Below are 9613 nucleotides of genomic sequence, written 5' to 3' on the forward strand. Positions count from 1 at the left end.
AAATGTGCTCCGACAGCAGCCTCTTTCTGCGGGAAGCCGAGAGCAGCAGGCCCTTCAGCGGCCGGCCATCACAGAGCAAATTAATATATGCTGAGCGCTGGGGTTCATTGTGTTTGGTTTGTGTAACCCTTGCTCTGCTTTCAGCGTTTTTGCCTCAGACTTTGGGCTGAATCAAGCCGATAATGAAAGCAGAGCATGAAAAGAAATAGTTTGGGAACGACGGACAACGTATTGAGAGCGCAGGTGTCACATTCATCTTTACAGAGCCAGTCTGACCTCGATCCTGCTGAACCAATAAAACCAGAACGCTGTGACCCACAAAGGCCAACGAGGTCAAGCTTTCTGCTCAGTTTTATCAGAGGAAGATTCAAAGGAAACAAATCATTTCTAACCTACTTTCAATAAAATCTGTTATGAACAAATTGACATTTCTCCTCTGGCACCTTCAAGACGTGCAGAGAGCCAGATCAGACCGGTTCAGATTCACTGGATCAACTTTCAGAACAACACAGGAGAGAAAACGGCTTTTTGTCGTCAAAGCAACAAAGTTTTAATAAACTTCTTTCTATTTCGAACAACTTCAATTTGATAAACTTTTAGTGCTGCAGCCTCAGATATTTTCATAATGTGTCAAAAATCAAAATGTGATGAATAAATCATTTTGACTGTGTGCCGACAATAGACCTGCCAGTCACATGACCACACCAGCTGAAGAGCAAGCTCTGCAGTCACAAGCTTATAGTTAACTTCAGGTTAATCTGCTTCACACATTTCATTTCATGCAGTCTCATCAGCAGCAGGAAGTGTCTCCTTAAAATACAACATCTGCTAAAATAAAGACACACGTAGAGTTTAGTTGTGTTTATTTGCAGTTTCCTGTTTTCTTTTTTTTTTTTTTTTTGGGGGGGGGTGTATTTTAATAAACGTTAAACAGTAAATGTTTCTGAATAATGGCACAACGCTTATGAAGTCAGAAGCCAGAGCTCTGCTGCCTTTAAATGACTGTGATGATTTAATAAACTCAGGCCGGAGCATTTCCTGCAGACAAAACGTCCAGCTCCACATTCACACATCACTGGTCCTCTGCTTCCAGCACAATTACTTTCTGTGGAGTCTTATTAATGCGTACACTGTGGCCTGAGAGTGATTTAGGCAGTAATTTATGCCTATTGTTAACCTTGCTGTGACGGCTCAGACCTGAGTGCACTGCTGCTGGAAGCATCAGAGTGGCAGGAGACGCTCTGGAAGCAGGAGACGCTCTGGGAGCTGGAGACGCTCTGGGCGCGGACGAAGCCTCGCTGCAGAGCCTCAAACACATTTCTTACAAGTCCTTTGCCGACTTGAAGGATCCTCCCACCTGTTTGCGCCGCGCCTCCCATCCATAAGCTGCAGACCTGGCATCAAAGCATCACACAGCTGGATGAAACAGCTCTCAAGGTCAGGGGTTTATCATCTCCATCTCTTCCCTCACTGGTTCTGGGATCGCCATGACAGTTTTGAGCTGAGGCATTTCCAAAGACAGATGATCCAATGCAGTCAAACGAACCACAGCGTCCTCCCCTTTCTGTTCAGCTCCTCAGAGATCCAGCGTTTTCTTTGCTCCACAGCAGCACTGAACACGCTGCAGCTGAGTCTGTGGTCAAACTTTCAACTGGGAAATGAAAACCAGGTGGCACGTAGGCAGCGTCTGCAGGAAGAAACACCTCAGCAAGGTCTGGCAGCGGTCAGTGATATTAGCGGTGCTGCTCGAAGCACTGAGGCCAAATCCTCATTATTTACGCAGAGACATCGTAATCCTGCCAGGTGGGAGAAGAAGAGCTCATCAAACGACTTTAGAAGATACACTTCCATTTTTCTAACCCATTTACCAGAGCAGGGGTGTCAAACATGAGGGCCAGGGGCCAAAACCTGCCCACAAGATTCTCCAGTTCGGCACCACCGAGCAAGTTGTCGAAAGAAAACAGAGGCTTTAACAACTTTCTGAAGCGTAGCGGACAAAACACAAATCTGAGAGCTGCGCTGAGACGCCGGCGACGCTGCCATGATGCCTCATTTCCATCAAACCAGCCTGAAAGCCGGGGCGAGTTCAGAGAAACAGAGCGCCACAGCTTCAGAAGCTCTGGATTCCAGTCTTCACTGCAGCAGAACTTTTCCTCAGAACGAGCTTCATGTTCAGATTGTTGTCATTTTCTGCAGGAAATCTTTTTTTGGGAAAATAGATTTCATCTCTTATCCTCCACCACAGCACAGGAAAAAGTCAATTAAAGAAGTTTAAACTTAAAGTCCGAGTTAACCAAAATCAGCCATTTTCTTCTAAACACCTTAAATAAGTCATAAATGTGTTTCTTTACAACATATAAAAGCCATTCCTCCATTTATGATTTAATTTTGGAGGTAGACTTCACAGACTTTTTTCACCGCTTCTGTGTTCAGGATTTAATGGGCGGGTCAGAAATGAGGGCCGCGTTACGTAACGCGGCCCTCATTGGCATAAACCCGCCCCCCGGATGCTGAGCGATATAAAAACATGTAGCGTATTAGCATCGGTGGTTTTCCCGCTAGCTTTCGAGTCTCGGATAGCATCTCGTACGACAGTTTGCAGCTAGCTAACCAGTCAGCCAGTCAGCTAACCAGGCATGTCACCTCCACGTCGCTCGTGCATCTTCCCTCGTGCCACAGTGTGCAGGGTAACGATGCCGTGAGCTAAATACACCCGCGCGGCCCGCCTCGCGGGTTGCCCTCGTCCCCGGGGGGCGTCGGCTCACCTGGTGTCTGACGCCGCCGCGGAAGGCGGGTCGGTTTCGGAGGGGGTCGGGTCGGTGGTCCTTCCCGCGGATCTCCCCCGCCGCGGACCCACGGCTCCCCCGCCCGGAGCCGCGGGTCGACTCGGCTGGCGCCTAGCAGCTGGCTTAGAACTGGTGCGGACCGGGGGAATCCCACTGTTTAATTAAAACAAATAAATGACCATTCTGATGGAGACTGTGAGGAACGAGGCTGAGCACTCTCAGCATCTGACTCAGATTCAGTTTTGGCTCTGATGGCTCAAATTGGTAGGGCTGGGTCCGTCTCGGACCCAGCTGGAGGCGGCTCCCCTCCCGCTGTGGGCGTCACTCCAGCGCTTCTAACTGACACGCCCCCAGCGTTTCACAGCAGAGAGAAGTGCTGGTTTTTACATGATTTTGAGACCTTATTTTATATACTTGGCAATTTTTTTAATCATTCAAATTTGGCTCAGTGGTTAATGACACATGTTTATGCAGTGTGACAAACTCATAACACAAATTTATTTCTGCTTAACTCGGACTTTAAAGGTCATTAACGCTCTTCAGCGGTCCAGCCCACTCCAGACGAACTCTGGCTGCTTGTGACCCCTGACCTACAGCGTGTTTTACACCCTTGATCTAAAGTCTTTGAGAAGATGGAGGAGTGTGTAGAATTCTGACTCGGGATTTTTCCTTTTTAGTCAGTCAGTGACTCTGGTCAAAGGTCGTCAGGCAGAGACACGTTCATACATTCATCATCAGGGGTTTTCGGTACTTTCTTTGTATGTAATTTACGGTTTTTGTTATAAAGTGTGAGGAACAGCTCCTGCGTCAGAGAAGGACGACAAAACCGTCCAGACTGCCTGAGATTATGCAAATGAGTCTCTGTAGGGGGCTTCTCTCCACTGAGTGACCTTCCTCCCTGAACTGTGCACATCCAGCCACATGCAGAACAGCGAGAGGGGGGTGGGAGTGGGGGTGGGGGGCTGCAGGGGGGGCGGGGGGGGGGGGGGGGGGGGGGGGGGCGTGGGGGCGTCAAGGGAGCACAAAGTTAATGAACAGCCTTCACAAATGACAGGGACTGTTTGTAAAAGCAGACACACCAGTGTGCAATCATGCCTGTGCCAGCTGACAGTTCAGCAGAACATCAGCACGGATGCACACACACACACACACACACACACACACACACACACACACACACACACACACACACAGGGACACGCTCACAGGGACACACACATGGTGACATCCTCACAGAGGGACACACACACACACACTCCAGCATCTGGACTGATGTTTCTGCAGTCGTCCCATACGCGTTTCCACTTTATTGTCTTTATACAGCGAGAACGAAAAGAAGAGGGAAGATGTGGCTTGAGAGAATTAGACAGCAGGGAAATCAGTGTGCCATCGCTAAGGTCCAGGAAAAAGAAACTTGTGTAGCGGTTGCATGTGGCAGAAAGAGAGCCTGTCATTTTCAGACATTTAATTAATTCCTGCGGTCCTGAAGGAGCCGCGGCAGGATTAGATGAAGGACAGTGGAGACATCGGGGGACAGGCGGACAGGTGAGAAAATGCTCAGGTAGGATTTCAATAGCACTCGTCTCATTCCTTCAACTCCATCTTATCAAGCCGCTTTATGTCGTCTGTTACTTGATTCGTGTTTGCTTTTTACAATGTCGGAAGAAAAACGTGTCAAATACATTATGGTAGTTTGCTGCAAAGGCTCTTTTTAAATCATCTAGAATTAAAGAATTAAGGTGTAATAAGATGTCATGTTGTAAGAATGATTATTAAAAAAGAGGTTCAGTTTCTTCCTCATGTTTTCCAACATGAAGGTTCGTTTTAAAAAAAACACAGTTTAAGAAAGTCTGCATCCTTTACGGATGGAATCTGACATTTTTATCTTGATCTATCTCAGGCGGCCTCGTTTGGCTTCGGTCTGGACACATTTCATCAGAAGACAAAGTTCCTGTGAGCTTTTTTTACTGCAGTTTCCCACAATGAGATCCGATAAAGATCCAGATCCTGACTGAGATTTTTAACTCCTCTCTTGAAATGATTTCCTGTCAACCCTCTAATATATAAAGATAGTGAAAGAAATGTTCAACATTCAGCTCCTGAAGCAGAGGAAGGAAGAAAACAAAAGTATTCAGCGAACACAGCTCTGTGATAACGACCCGACGCTCTGATGCTGCAGGATGCAGGCTGCTGCTCCGGCCGGGTTATCAGCACTCTCTCTTCGTCTTTACCTCGTTTCTGCACCAGCGTGCTCGTCTCCATCTCATATCAGCCTCAGATAATTCACACATGCACTTTGCATGTGAGCCCTAAAGGCCTGACTCATCAGCCTCGAGCTCTGGAACGTAAATCTCCAGATGCATCCAGTGATTTAGGGACGAGAGCGTCCAATTAATTCCAGAGAGTGATGCTTCCACGTCTCATTGTCTCTCACATAATGACATGATTGCAGCTCCTGTCCACTAATTCTCTCTGATGAGACATCCAGAGCGGCGCTCTCGGAGGAAGTAGCCTTCTTAAGGAAATGCTGAAAACAGCCACAGCGTGTGGATTTCAGTCAATAAACCATTTACATACAGGTCGATGTATAGCTATAAACGTGACCATCATTTTTCCCTCCAGCTTGCTATAAATCATTTCAGCCTTACGAGGCCCGATCACTCCGCTGGCCGGCCTGCTGTGTAATCACTTCAGGGAGTTCTGCTCAGCTCCCACTTTCACCATTAGTTCACCGGAAATTTTACATTGGAAAACATTGGTTTTTTTTAAATGTTGATGGCATTGAGACACGTTTAACTCTGTCGTGGAAGTTGTGATGATGAGGACGAACTGGGATGGTTTCCTCTGACCGGCTCTGAGTGTTATGAATGGACGCAGCAGTCGGCGGTGAATAAGGCGCTGCGACGCCACGCCTCTGCTCTGTCGCCCTGCGGAGAGCAGGTCAGACGCCTGCAGAGCTGAAATATGGAGCTGTCAGGAAGGAGGCTCCGAGGAAGGCAGAGGGCACTGCGACCAGCCCAGAGCCAGGTGGAGGTGTGTTCAGACAATTAAATACCTTCAGATGTTGTTTCCTTTAAAGAATTCAGAAGAATGAAGACAAAAAAAACAGTAAACAAAAGCTGAAGAGAATTTCTCTCAATACCTTTCCCTCTCTTCATTTTTTATGCATAAGCTTCACAGACAGCAGTAAATCCCGTTAAACAGAGACATGGCAAATGAACCTCCTGCTGGCCGAGTCTTAAAACAGAGACGCAGCTCATGTCGCAACGCATCTGCTTAAAATGCTCATCTGAAGACAGACGCTGTCAGAGCCTCCATCCAGCCTTCCTCAGCAACACATTACCCCATCCAGCGCTGCTGCCGGAGGCGTACGCCCTGCAGGAAGCTGCAGTGCTCACCGAGAACCCGCACAGGTAGAACATGTAAAGCTCCCAGCTGGACGCCGGGGCAAACCACGGCTCCAACATGCAGCCACAGCTTCATATGGATCCTTATTGTGCCAAAACGGTTAAACGATGATGCTCGTAATGCCTTCTGCAGCATCTGACTGAACAAACACGGCGGCAGAGCAGGGACCGTGAACGATTTACCACGAAGCAGAGTCTGCACAGGCTGCAAGACTTCCAAATATAACTGCTGAAATTCACAATGAAAAGTATTAACGCCCAAATCAATACCACAATCAGGGCTTCACAACACTGTTTATTTCCTATTTGCTGTTATCCCAGTGTCAGCTGCTGCGACAGACATTCATGCATTATTCATTCACTGCAAATTCAAAATGAAAGCATTTTAGAAGTTAAGTGAGATTCATCATTAGCACCTGACAGTGTGAATCAGCAGCACTTCTGAATGAAAAAAATAATCTTGTTATTGTATTATTCAACAACATCAGTTCACGTTGACCTAATCCGCTGCAGCCGGAGGGCAGTTCCTATACTGGCATTTACTCAGCTCTGAACGCGCTGGAAGGGATTTAAACAGTTAACAACAAACAAAAGCTTAACAAAACCTTAACTGTCTTTAATTCATCTGCTGGGCAGAATAATGGCCTAATCCATGAATCGACTGCTGGAATCAGGTAACGGAACAGCTGGCATGAGGATTAATCAGGGCAGAGTCCCAACCAGTCAATGATAGCACCACTGCGTGCGTTTGTGCACGTGTGCATGCGTGTGCACGTGCGTGTGTCGTCAAACTGCCTAACCAACACGATAGAGTGAACTTCCACGGCTTCTCTTCCCCCTGGACGGTGGACGGTCGCAGGCTCAATGATTACTTCTGCGAGGAACTGCAGAGGAAGTCCACTTTTTGAAACGGGAATTAAAGAAGACAAGATTTATGGAGCGGGCGGGCGTCAGCAGCGCGGGGCGGCCAATCAGGAAAGGCGCCCGTAACTGTGAGCCTGTGTCAATGCAGAGGAGGCGGCCGGCCAGAGCAGGGTCCTGTCAGCTGGATGCCTGTAGAACAATGCGTGTGTGAGCGTGCATGAGCGTGCATGAGCGGGGAGCAGGTAGCGGCGGGGCGTTGTGGCCGTGCGATAAAGACGATGAATGGCCTCGCCGAGTCTCTAATGAAGCATCGGTGACAGACGGGGAGGACAGTCCTCGCCGTCGCTGCAGCCACCGCCGCAGCCGATCCCCATTTTTCACCCGCTGTGTGAAAAGGCCTGGCTGGAGATAAAGGGATGAATGGAGGAATGGAGGGGCAGAGAACAGTGATGAGGAGCGCTCGCTCGCCTTCAGACCGTCAGCTCAGCGGAAGCACGAAACGCCAGCGTCTCATTTATTACCGTCGTTAGGGACGGAGCTCCTGCTGAACACACAGAATTCTGAATGTCTCCGCTGTGCGAATCAGGAGCGGCGTGATGAGACGCCCCCTACAGGGAAGGGCCGGGGTTACAGGGCCGAGCCGCCGGCCGGAGCGGCGGTAATGAACCGGTCCGGTCAGAGACGAGAGGCTCGGCGGACTGTCTCCGCCCACCTGCTCAACCGTCAAGACCGTGGAGCCTTTTGAAGAAGAGGACGGTCCCACGAGCGCACAGCGCGCACGGCTCCACGGGCACGTCCGACGCTTCGACTGCCAATAGTGACCTTTGGAAAAACTGCAGCATCTCGAGAGAAGACAAACACACTGCATCAGTAAAATGATAAAAAAAATCCCAGGTTATGCGCTGAAGGTCGAGTGAAAGTGGAGAATATTCATGTTCTGGAGTCCCTGAGAGAGCAGCTTGCTCCTTTCACTCTTCTTTTTTATATTTTATCTGTTTTCATTTTAATCACATAAGGACTTTTTGTTTTGTTTAAATGGACACATTTTGATGTCAATCACTTTTTAATAGTTTGATCCAACTGTAATGATCTTAAGTCAGTTTTAGGAGAAGTTCAGAACTGCAGACGTCCTGGATGTTGGAAAAACTTGACACAAGTTTTGAATGAACGGTTGTTGCTCCCTCAGAATGAACCAAGACGAATGTCTATCTGTGCTTTGCAAATTTAATAGAGAAACATTCCAGGTTCAACACGTTAGTTTTTTTCCTGTCTTCAACCATCACACACTTCCTGTCTCCCTCTGTTCAGCAACTGAACTCAGTTTGAAACAGGTGAATAACTTCTTTTTACAGATGTCTGTTTCGAACATAATATATGATTTTCAGGACAAAATTATTCAGTGAGCTAAAAATACTAATAATAATTCAGTAAGAAATAATGCAGTGAGACTGTTTGTTTGTTTGTTTGTTTGTTCATTCGGCCACACAAAGATGCAATTTATTCCTGCCGTCGGTCTGAACCGGTGAATTTATTTGTCTTACAACTGGACACCTTCTCTTGACTGACATTTTTATCATCATTAGTCATTTTAATTTCAGGAAAGTCCATTTCCACCTGAGCAGAGCTTTAAAGGGAGAAAGCCCATAAAGCCACGAGCTCTGCGGGACACATCCAGCTGAACCGGGAAAATTGCCCGTTTCATGAAATGCGCAGTGACGTTTTTCTTGCTATGAACTGGTCAATCATGCCATTTCAATTCTAATGGAAAAAGATGGAAAATGCAGCCGTTCTGAAACTCCTGACACCACCGGAGCGAGGGGCGAACGGGGAACCTCCTCATGCAAGGCTGTCAGTCTTATCAAACTCACATGTTGAACACCATTTAGCCTGAAGGAGAGAACCTGAGCAAACTGATAGACGTACAGGGAGAACATGCACACTCCCCACAGTAAGACCCCAAAGCAGGCTCAGTCTGGACTTGTTGCAGAGGCTTTCTTTTTTTTTTTTTTTTTTTTGGGGGGGGGGGGGGTCCTCCCCTCTTCCTTCTTTTTGGTCTTTTTTTTTTTTTTTTTTTTTTTTTTTGGTAATTTTACAGATTACTGTGACTCTATGTTCAGGGAAAGAATCCACAGTGTTTGGTTGCACAGCCAGGTTTTCAAATCATGCAACAATTTGTTTTTGTTAGTTGTGGTAGTTGTGAAGGTTTGTGTGCTTGTGGTGTTTGTTTGTTTTAGTGTGAATGCTATGATTCTGCTGCTATCTTGACCTTTTTAAAAGTTTTTAGAGGTGGTGAGATTTGGACAGGCTTCCGTTGAGCTGAGAAAGTTTCATCATGCATTTGGACGGGAGGCCGCCTGCCTGATCAGGCAACCCTGACCACTGTAAGATGCATTTCTGATGGTTTTTAAAATAACAAACCAGACATCATGTCTTGCAGCTTTATCGGCACCAGCATAGCTGTTAGGTCTGAAACACATGGCCATGAGGTTCATACATGTACATCTCAATTTGCTAAAGCACGTATCGAAGAAATACACAACCTATTCATAGAACGCT

Source organism: Salarias fasciatus, chromosome 18, assembly GCF_902148845.1.
Source record: "Salarias fasciatus chromosome 18, fSalaFa1.1, whole genome shotgun sequence".
In the NCBI taxonomy this organism is placed as follows: Eukaryota; Metazoa; Chordata; class Actinopteri; order Blenniiformes; family Blenniidae; genus Salarias; species Salarias fasciatus.